Source organism: Microcaecilia unicolor, chromosome 7 (assembly GCF_901765095.1).
Source record: "Microcaecilia unicolor chromosome 7, aMicUni1.1, whole genome shotgun sequence".
Classification (NCBI taxonomy): domain Eukaryota; kingdom Metazoa; phylum Chordata; class Amphibia; order Gymnophiona; family Siphonopidae; genus Microcaecilia; species Microcaecilia unicolor.
In genome coordinates, this window is record NC_044037.1 from 17,943,610 (window position 1) to 17,955,164 (window position 11,555).

General features: G+C 47.2%; 1 protein-coding gene across 1 annotated transcript in view; it reads right to left on the reverse strand.

Annotated features, from left to right (window-relative positions):
• Nucleotides 1-11,003, reverse strand: part of SERTM2 (serine rich and transmembrane domain containing 2) — a 30,995-nt gene extending 19,992 nt beyond the window's left edge. Inside the window, exon 1 of the mRNA XM_030209483.1 lies at nucleotides 10,702-11,003. The gene's annotated coding sequence lies outside the window, so the exon portion shown is untranslated. The remainder of the gene's footprint in view (nucleotides 1-10,701) is intronic.
• Nucleotides 11,004-11,555: the final 552 nt, after the last annotated feature.

The window sequence follows — 11,555 nt, forward strand, 5'->3', positions numbered from 1 at the left end:
AAGTCGGCCCTTGCAGATCACCAATGTGGCCGCGCAGGCTTCTGCTTCTGTGAGTCTGACGTCCTGCACGTATGTGCAGGACGTCAGACTCACAGAAACAGAAGCCTGCGCAGCCTTCTACATGGAATGTTGCTAGTGGAATAGCAACATTCCATGTAGAATCTCCAATAGTATCTATTTTATTTTTGTTACATTTGAACCCTGCGCTTTCCCACTCATGGCAGGCTCAATGCGGCTTACATGGGGCAATGGAGGGTTAAGTGACTTGCCCAGAGTCACAAGGAGCTGCCTGTGCCTGAAGTGGGAATCAAACTCAGTTCCTCAGTTCCCCAGGACCAAAGTCCACCACCCTAACCACTAGGCCACTCCTCCACTATACCTTAAATCTCTGTATTCATTTACATTAAGCCTGACAAATGTAGAGCCATCAGAGGAAATGTGGAATCTACGAAGGAAGTGTGTGTTGCATGACGGCAGGGCATAAGTTATTATGTCAGTGGCGTTGGACAAGGATGGATGCTTGTTTAGCAAGAGGTTAAAGAACAAAAAAAGAGACCATTGGAATCAATATATTTGTGCACAATTGTATAAAATTCCTCCAGTGTAAATATCACAATATAAAGCTCTGTCCTTTTAAAAAGGGCAAACAGTTGATCTTACACAGTCCAGTATTTAACTCGAGAGAGCAGCTTATTGAGCTGACTTCCTGCATAGCCCAGAGCTCTCGCTTTAATAGTATGAAATTGCAGTTTTAAAAATGGAAAGATTTTTAATCAAATGACTTTTAAATGGAATATAAAGTGCTTTGTTTATGTGAGACTTATCTGATGAAAGCCTCCTTTCATCTTTGCCTGGAATAACAGCTTGCTGATCTTTTGGCAGAGGGGGAAGGGGTCCAGATCTAGTCTTCCACTGATGGATCAGGATAGGGACATGGTCCAGATCTTAAGCTGCATTTGTGAAGCTTGAGAAATCTGAGATGCTTGTGACATTTCTGCCGACCTCCGCTACCTATGAAACTAACCAGGAAGGCAATTCTTTGGTGCCCCCAGCAGCTGCTGCCCTGAGTGAACCAGTGGCGTAGCCAGACCTGACATTTTGGGTGGGCCCAGAGCTAATATGGGTGGGCACTATGTATATATAGGTGTGAGTAGTTTTTTGGGGGGGATCCTAAATAATTTTTAATAAACAGTCTGCCCAACAGCTGTCCTTCAGCAACATAAACCACATACGTATTCGGAACCTATGTTGCAAACCTTAAAACCACCAGTTCTGAACACTCAAGTGCCAATAACAGCACCTTTAAAAAGGCAATAGCAATACGTGTCCCATTGGAAAAGCCAGACTGATATAGATCCCCACAAACACCACATGTCAGCAGAATCTCTTACCTTGGTCACATACAGAACACAGATCAACCATCATTAATTGCAGAAAAATGTGAATTTGTCCTGTAGCCCAGCATCAGCCATACCCCCCATCCATCCTTATAGCCCAGTATCAGCCATACTCTTCCCTTCCTACCCCCCCCCCCATCTCTCCCTGTAGCCCAGCATCAGCTCTACCTTCCTTTTATACCCTCCGCCCAATCAGGAATCTGCCCTACCCTTCCCTATCCCCCCCACTTCTCCCAGTAGCCTTAGTCCCACCTGCCCCAGGCATGGCTCCATTCTCCCTCCTGCCCCCTTCTCAGACCCCTTCTCCCATCTGAGTCCCTCCCCTCCCAGACCCCGTCCCCTTCTCCCATCTGAGTCCGTCCCCTCCCCTCCCAGACCCCGTTCCTGTCCCTTTCAACCATCTGAGCCCCTCCTCTCCCCACCTCACCCCGACCCCTTCTCTCATCTTAGCCCCCCTCCCCGACTCAGTCCCCACCTGCCTACCAGCTCCGTCGACGGGGAGAGATGACCCTCTTCTGCCACCGACACCCAGCCTTAAAAAAGAAAATGGAAGAAGCGCCTGGCGTCTGACCTGCTGTGCGCTACTAAGGCAAACAAATCGCTTCGTCGCGTCGGCCCTTCAATCACTGTGTCCCGCCCTCGCGGAAATAGAAAGTTACATCAGAGGGCGGGACACAGTGATTGAAGGGCCGACGCGACGAGGCGATTTGTTTGCCTTAGCAGCGCAGAGCAGGTCAGACGCGAGGCGCTTCTTCCTTTTTCTTTTTTAAGGCTGGGTGTCGGGTGGCAGAAGAGGATCATCTCTCCCCGTCGATGGAGCTGGTAGGCAGGTGGGGACTGCGGCGCCGGTGGGGTGGACGTTGGCTGGGCGGGCCTGGAGGGAAAGTGGCTGGGCCTGGGCCCATCCAGGCCCGCCCTTGGCTACGCCCCTGGAGTGAACACCTCAGCTGCTTAATGGTTAAGCCAGTCCTGGTGCCTCCAGTTAGGCAAACCAATGCCACATGCTGAGTGCCAATTCTACAATGACATCTATGTAATTTATTTATTTATTGCAGACTTGATATACCGCTGAAACTGACAGACAGATCACAGCCATCAACAAATAAATGCAAAAGAAAAAAAAGCTACAAAATACAATAGGAAAGAAATCATACCCACAGAGAAAAAAAAACTAGTTAAAATAACATGCACATTAGGAGTTAATTTTTGTCTGCCTTCTCCCAGGCACCTGTACCCAAAAGAACTGCCTCATTCGTTGGAATATGCCTGTTGGAAAAGCCATGCTTTTAGAAGTGTCTCAAATTTTTTTCAAATTACCTTCACTGCATATAATCAGAGCAACATAGAAAAGAAAACACTATCAGGCTTATTTTCGAAAGAGAAGGGCGCCCATCTTCCAACACAAATCGGGAGATGGACGTCCTTCTCCCAGGGTCGCCCAAATCGGCATAATCGAAAGCCGATTTTGGGCGTCCTCAACTGCTTTCCGTCGTGGGGACGACCAAAGTTCCCAGGGGCGTGTCGGCACCGTAGCGAAGGCGGGACTGGGGCGTGCTTAACACACGGGCGTCCTCAGCCGATAATGGAAAAAAGAAGGGAGTCCTGACAAGCACTTGGCCGGCTTTACTTGGTCCATTTTTTCTTGCGACCAAGCCTCAAAAAGGTGCCTGAACTGACCAGATCACCACCGAAAGGAATCGGGGATGACCTCCCCTTACTCCCCCAGTGGTCACCAACCCCCTCCCACACTAAAAAAATACTTTAAAAATGCTTTTTACCAGCCTCTATGCCAACCTCAAATGTCATACCCAGCTCCATGACAGCAGTATGCAGGTCCGTGGAGCAGTTTTAGTGGGTGCAGTGCACTTCAGCCAGGCAGACCCAGGCCCATCCCCCCCTACCTGTTACACTTGTGGTGGTAAATGTGAGCCTTCCAAAACCCACCCGAAACCCACTGTACCCACATGTAGGTGCCCCCCTTCACCACTTAGGGCTATGGTAGTGGTGTACAGTTGTGGGGAGTGGGTTTTGGGGGGGGGGTTGGGGGGCTCAGCACCCAAGGTAAGGGAGCTATGCACCTGGGAGCAATTTGTGAAGTCCACTGCAGTGCCCCCTAGGGTGCCCGGTTAGTGTCCTGGCATGTCAGGGGGACAAGTGCACTATGAATTCTGGCTCCTCCCACGACCAAAGGGCTTGGATTTGGTCGTTTTTGAGACGGGCGTCCTCAGTTTCCATTATGGCCGAAAACCGGGGACAACCATCTCTAAGGTTGACCATCTCAACATTTAGGTCGACCATCTCTAAGGTCGACCTAAATGTTGAGATTTGGGCGACCCAACCGTATTATCGAAACAAAAGGTGGACACCCATCTTGTTTCGATAATACGGGTTTCCCCGCCCCTTCGCGGGGCCATCCTGCGAGGACACCCTCATGAAAACTTGGGCGCCCCGTTCGATTATGCCCCTCCACGTCATGAAATCTCCAGTTGGGCAGAGCGTGGTCCTGGAAGTACCATATAATGATCGTTAATAGATCATAAAACACATACTGAAGAGTATGGTATTGTCAGTGAAGATAGATACAAGGGTGTACCCTGTCAAAAGGTTTTAAAAGCCAAAAACAACATTTCAAACTGAATACCATAGATCACTGGTAAATCTCATTTTTGTGTACTAACATTAGACATCTCTGAACAAGAAGAGGGGATTATATTAGTCACCAGGGACGAAGGAACATTTTTAAAGGAAGTGGTGAAAATTAAAAAAAAAAAAAAAGAAAAGGACTTTTCTGAAATAACTGGGAAACTTCCCTGGTGATAGAGAGAACGGAAAGATGGAAAATCTGAGGGCTGTTTTAAACTCGTTTCTTGCTGTGACACAGCAGTAAGATCTCTCCAAGTTCTAAATGGTGGAATTTAATTCCCAAGGACACCAGGAGTATTACAAATTACCTTCAGTTCAGGAAAGAATTAAAAACCTACCTTTTCAAGAAATGTTATGGTTAATTGTATAGGCTACTGATGTTCTGTACTGCTATGTAATTGTAAAACACAATTGTAATTTTTTCCTATTAATTGTAAGCCGCATTGAATTGAAACTTGTTATTGGATAATTGTGGGATATAAGAATGAATAAATAAATAAATAAATAAATAAATAAAAGCTTTAAGCACTATAAAGAACATGTTTTTCATGTACTCCAAACCTGTACTGTGGAATTTAATATATCTAATATAATAAAACGCACCGTGAACGTTCTAATGAGGACAACGTTCTGAAAGGGTTCGTGGGGTTCGTGGGTTCGTGGCGTTCGTGTTGTGAAGCCAGCAAGCCGTCTCTGCCCCGCCCTCGCGTCTAAACAAACAAATCCGGAAGCGAAGCGTCAGGGAAGGAGGCGGCGCTGAAGGGAAAGCTAGACGTCGGGAGCGCCGCCTCCTTCCCTGACGCTTCGCTGCACGAACCGCCACGGAGGTAAAGTTAAAAAGAATAAAAAAAAGGGATGCATGGATGCGAAGGGGGGGGGGGGGGGGAGAAGAGGGCGGCCCAGGCTGGGACATGGCAGAGAGAGTAGCATGGATGCGAGGGGGGGGGGGGTCATGGAAGGGCGAGAGGGGACTTGCTGGAAAAGGATGAATGGAGGCTGCAGGGGACAGAGGAGTATGGATGGGTATGGATTAGGAGGGCAGGGCACAGGGAGAGAGGGGAATTACTGGAAATGGATGAATGGAGGGGGCAGGGGACAGAGGAGTATGGATGGGCATGGATTGGGAGGGCAGGACTCAGGGAGAGAGGGAAATTGCTGGATAGGGAAAAATGGAGGGGCCAGGTGACAGATGAGCATGGATGGGCATGGATTGGAAGGGCAGGACTCAGGGAGAGGGGAATTGCTGGATAGGGATGAATGGAGGGGACAGATGGGCATGGATGGATATGGATTGCAGAGCAGGCCTCAGGCAGAGAGGGCAAATGCTGGATAGGGAAAAATGGAGGGGCCAGGTGACAGAGGAGCATGGATGGGCATGGATTGGAAGGGCAGGACTCAGGGAGAGGGGAATTGCTGGATAGGGATGAATGGAGGGGACAGATGGGCATGGATGGATATGGATTGCAGAGCAGGCCTCAGGCAGAGAAGGCAAATGCTGGATAGGGAAAAATGGATGGGCCAGGTGACAGAGGAGCATGGATGGGCATGGATTGGAAGGGCAGGACTCAGGGAGAGGGGAATTGCTGGATAGGGATGAATGGAGGGGACAGATGGGCATGGATGGATATGGATTGCAGAGCAGGCCTCAGGCAGAGAGGGGAAATGCTGGATAGGGAAAAATGGAGGGGCCAGGTGACAGATGAGCATGGATGGGCATGGATTGGAAGGGCAGGACTCAGGGAGAGGGGAATTGCTGGATAGGGATGAATGGAGGGGACAGATGGGCATGGATGGATATGGATTGCAGAGCAGGCCTCAGGCAGAGAGGGGAAATGCTGGATAGGGAAAAATGGAGGGGCCAGGTGACAGAGGAGCATGGCTGGCCATGGATTGGAAGGGCAGGACTCAGGGAGAGGGGAATTGCTGCATAGGGATGAATGGAGGGGACAGATGGCCATGGATGGATATGGATTGCAGGGCAGGCCTCAGGCAGAGAGGGGAAATGCTGGATAGGGATGAATGGAGGGGGCAGGTGACAGACAAACATGGATGGCCATGGATTGGGAGGGCAGGGCTCAGGGACAGAGGGGAATTGCTGGAAAAGGATGAATGGAGGGGGCAGGGGACAGATGGCCATGGATTGGAAGGGCACGGCTCACACTCTCTCTCTCATATACAATGTCTTTCTGACTCTCACTCTCACACACTGTCTCACACAGTATCACATTCACTCTCTATGTGCCACACAGTCACTCACACACTCGCTTGGTGTCATACACTCACTCTCACAGAGAATCTGTGTCTCACACACACACTCTCTCTGTTGCCCAGACACACACACTCTCTCTCATACACACACTCTCATTCTCACACACACTCTCTCACAAACACACTCACACCCAGACTCACTCTCTCTCTCACACACTCACACTTTCACTCTGACTCTCAAACAGTCACTCTCACATACTCTCCCAAACATACACACTCCAAGGAAAACCTTGCTAGCGCCCGTTTCATTTGTGTCAGAAACGGGCCTTTTTTACTAGTGAGTAATAAAGACCTGTGGGATTGACTTTAGCATGCCCTTCCGTGGGGATTTCTCACACGCTAAGGTCCGTGGGGATTTCTCACACGCTAAGGCCATTTTTACTGCGGCCATCAAAAAATGCTTTTTTTTTTCAATTATTTTCATTAATGGTCATTCACTGTTACCATTTTCAAAAATTATTGGCACCTATCTTGTAGGCAGTAAAAGTTCCTGTGTTATCCGTGCGCTTACCAGTTAGTGCACGGTAATATAGATGCGCTAACTGGTTAGTGCAGGAACATCCAGTCTCCATCCCTGACACCCTCACCTGAAAAAAAAAAAGAAAGAAAAATGATTTAGCACACGGTTAGCGTGCGCAAATGCAAAAAAAAAAAAAAAAACAACGAATGTACGATGCTCTTGCATTAGTCCATTTGTGCTGCATTTGGTGCCTGATGCAGCTTAGGAAAAGGACCCCTGGGTGACTACTAATATTAATATGGAGTGGAGGAGTGGCCTAGTGGTTAGAGCACAGGTCTTGCAATCCAGAGGTGGCCAGTTCAAATCCCGCTGCTGCTCCTTGTGATCTTGGGCAAGTCACTTAACCCTCCATTGCCTCAGGTACAAACTTAGATTGTGAGCCCTCCTGGGACAGAGAAATATCCAGAGTACCTAACTGTAAGTCACCTTGAGCTACTACTGATGTGAGCAAAATCCAAATAAATAAATAAAGATTCTAGAATTCTAAAGAATAACAAGATTCCATGCAGAATTTCAAAGTGTGGCAACATTCTATGTAGAACCCCAAAGAGTAACAAGATTCTTTGGGGTGGAGGAGTGGCCTAGTGGTTAGAGCACCGGTCTTGCAATCCAGAGGTGTCCAGTTCAAATCCCACTGCTGCTCCTTGTGATCTTGGGCAAGTCACTTAACCCTCCATTACCTCAGGTGCAAACTTAGATTGTGAGCCCTCCTGGGACAGAGAAATATCCAGTGTACCTGAATGTAACTCACCTTCAGCTACTACTGAAAAAGGTGTGAGCAAAATCTAAATAAATAAATAAATATAAGTACCATGCTGGATCAGTCCTGCAGTCCGCTGAGCCCAGTGTGACATCTCTGACAGTGAGATGTGACATGTTGCTTGCATGCTGCAAACTCCCACCACATGGCAGTTCAAAGCACTTAAAACCAATTACAACTTTACTTCATAAGGTTATCAATAGAAATCAAACAAAATAAAACATGGAAAAGAAAATAAGATGATACCTTTTTTATTGGACATAACTTAATACATTTCTTGATTAGCTTTCGAAAGTTGCCCTTCTTCCTTTCTGATCTGAGGAAGAAGGGCAACCTTCGAAAGCTAATCAAGAAATGTATTAAGTTATGTCCAATAAAAAAAAGTATCATCTTATTTTCTTTTCCATGTTTTATTTTGTTTGATTTCTATAGATTCTACATGGAATGTTGCTATTCCACTAGCAACATTCCATGTAGAAGTCGGCCCTTGTAGATCAGCAATGTGGCCGCGCAGGCTTCTGCTTCTGTGAGTCTGACGTCCTGCACGTACGTGCAGGACGTCAGACTCACAGAAACAGAAGCCTGCGCAGCCTTCTACATGGAATGTTGCTACTGGAACAGCAACATTCCATGTAGAATCTCCAATAGTAGCAACATTCCATGTAGAATCTCCAATAGTATCTATTTTACTGTCATAGTAATGCTTGAATGTTTTCACTTATATACACTGTCAGCTAACACATTTGCTTATTTCCGATCTGAGGAAGAAGGGCAACCTTCGAAAGCTAATCAAGAAATGTGTTAAGTTATGTCCAATAAAAAAAGGTATCATCTTATTTTCTTTTCCATGTTTTATTTTGTTTGATTTCTACTGATAACCTTAAGAGTGGACTAATTCGGCTACCACACTCCTCAACTTTACTTCAGAAAATTCAAGCGTAGAATGTCTTAAATAAAAACATCTTAAGTTCCTTCTGAAAAAGCCCAGAGGAAGGTGACGGCTCCTAACGGGGTTATATATTCCCTGTTGCTTGTTCTGCCTAGCATCTAAATAATTGTTAAAGCCCAGAGTTATTTGGATTTTTAAACCCAGCCATGCTGCTTTCCTTTACCAAGTATGTCTGCAATAAATTTTACAGTTTCTGCGTTGACTGAAAACAAATATGCTTTCTTAAATTTGTTTTAAATCCACTATCAGTCACACCTAGTGCTATTTGACAGGATAAATAACTTCACTCCAGACTTCGTAGACCTCTGTACGGATTCTTCGCCAAGATTAAGACCTCTAACTTATTCAGCTGTTCTTTAGAAGGAATGGGGATGTTCCACCCCATTTATCATTTTGGCTGCCCTTCTCTGTGCTTTTGGCAACCAGAACATATCTTACTCAAGGTGCGTTCCCACCATAGGTTTATAAACAGGCATAACATTAATCTCAGTTTCATTCTCTATTCCTTTCCAAATGATTCTTTTGAAATCATTGCTGCGCATTAAATACACTTAACTACATCGACTCTAAGGTCCTTTCTTGAATGGTAAAGTAACTTTTAAAAAGGACCCACAGCTCAGGCTTATTTTCTCCACTGTGCATCACTTTGCACTTTGCAGACGCCACATTTCATCTGCTATTTAAATGCCCCAGGCTCCTAGGGGTCCTTTTAGTAAGCCACGGTAGGCTCTACGCGCGTGCAGTGCACGTCCGAATGAGACTACCGCCAGGCCAGCGCCCTCCTGGTGGTAATTTCAGATTTATTTATTTCCTCATACGCACGCTGGTTCCGGCGGTTATCTGCACTTGGCGTACGCCGCCCGCACGTGAGCCTTTACCGCTAGATCAGTGGGTGGCATTAAGGGCTCAGGCTGGTTTTGGCCGCGCGCTGGTTTCATTTTTATCGCAGGCCCTTTTCCCGTCCCATTAAAAAAAGCGCCATTTTTTGTAGATGCGGTAAAGAAAACGGCCAAGCGCGTGCCCAATATACGCGCCTACACTACCGCAGGCCACTTTTTACCGCGGCTTAGTGAAAGGACCCCCCCCCTCGTTTTCCAAAGTTTTCCTGCAATTCCTCAAAGTCTGTTTATATTTTGGAAACAATCTGGTATCAGCTGTAGATCAGAAAGTCTCACTCATGGCTCCCTTTTGCAGACTATTATGCAAAGAAAATCTTGGGTTTGCTGTTTACTTGTAAAATATCCGAGTGACGGGGTTTCAAACGGACTATAATGTTTCTTCCACGTACACGACTAGCTGCTGCTTAGACTAAAGTCTGGCAAGTCGCTTGATTGTTTTCTTTTCCTAATCGGTGCAATAAACCGTCAGTAAATTGGTTGGCAAAGCCAGGCTTTTCCAGGGCAGCAGGAAGGCTGAGGATGCAGCAGAGCAGGAAAGTTTTGCAGCCACTTCAGGACTCCGTTATTTTGGTCCCTTGCAATCTTGTTCTTCGGGCGTCCAGTCAAGCCTACAGAGGGATCATGATATATCTGAAGTCTCCAGCGAAAAACCCCGAGACCGCTTCAGCAGGTGCCGATCAGCCCGGGGAAGGGGACCGTTTCTGCGGAACCACGAGCTTGAACATCCGAAACCGGTGCCCTCCTTTCCCGAAAACTGAACGAAAAGCCGTCCACCCCTATTCCTATTTAACGAAAGCTTTTTCCGAAAAGAGGGCTCCCAAGTCTAGAGATGTGGTGTGGGGTGAACAAATGTTAGCAAGAGAGATCTGACTTTTTTTTTTAACTTCGGAGAGCAGAGAACGTGGCTCGTTATCTCTCTGTTTGGAAACTACTTCGAGTTCCTGCTTTCTAAAGGCTGATTTTTTTTTTTCTTTAAAGGTTTCCTTTGCAGACATCCCCTGGACCTTGAGGCTGATGTGAGCTGCATTCGGATGTAACCTGCCTTGGTGCAACTTCACAGCCCCCCTTCCTCTCCACTTAACATTTCGAGTACGAGCCAAAGAATTAGCAACGAGAGCTTTCAGCATAACTCGGAAGGTGTACCGGATAATTTACGGGCGATTTTCTACCTACCTACCTACAATTCTTTTTCTCTACGGTCGGCAACACTGTGTTGTTGCCTGTTATTGTCTGAAACAATCAGAGAGATACAATGTAACATTTACCTTTCGGATCGGACGGGCAGCGTTTTCCAGCAGGGTCGCGTCCTCCTTCTGGACTCTTGGCTTGCTGGCGTTCATGTCCCCGACCATAGTCTAAGAAAATCTCAGGACCATAGATAGGGGGTAAACTGAGTGTCCGTTTGCTGTCAGATCGTCTCTTTTCCCCGCAACAATCCCGGCCAAGTCTCCTTCCCGGCTGTTGAAGGGATCCCCCTGCCCGTTTTGGAGGGAGAGAGGGTCCAGGTTTGGGATGGCAGCCGAACGATGTGTCAGGAGCCTGTTGGGAGGTCTTCACTTCTGCTGCTTTCATAGGCAACAGTTAGACTGTGCGAGGGAAGATGGATCTTGGCACAGCTCAGTCTCATCAGAGGGGAGGGGAGAAGAGGGAGGGATGAGAGGAGGGAGAGGGCGCTGAATCAGTCTAAACAGAGGCGTTTCCGTGCCTTTTGGTGTTGTTTTCATGGTACACAGAACTGAAAATACTGCAGCAGAAGGCTCAGCGTTGGTCATGAGCGCTGCCTCTACCCAAGGAGAGATTGTCAATAATTGTTGAGCAAAGCGAAAACAGGACAAGTACGAGTCAAAACAGTATAGCCAGTAAATCAATGAACTGTAATTCCCTGCACTAAATCCCCCCATCTGTCCCTTTCCATCCCATCGCACACATCTAGCCAACAGTAGGGACCCCGCCCCATTTCACAGTGTCCCCTTATATGCTCCTGGAGCTGACACCCCCTCTTCACAGGTCGGGTCACAGGTGGTCCTAACTGCTCCAAGACCCCTAATACTGAGCAAACAGCCCCACTGTGTCTAGAGAGGGGGAATTTGTGTTGAGTGTAGCATCCTAAGCATTTTGA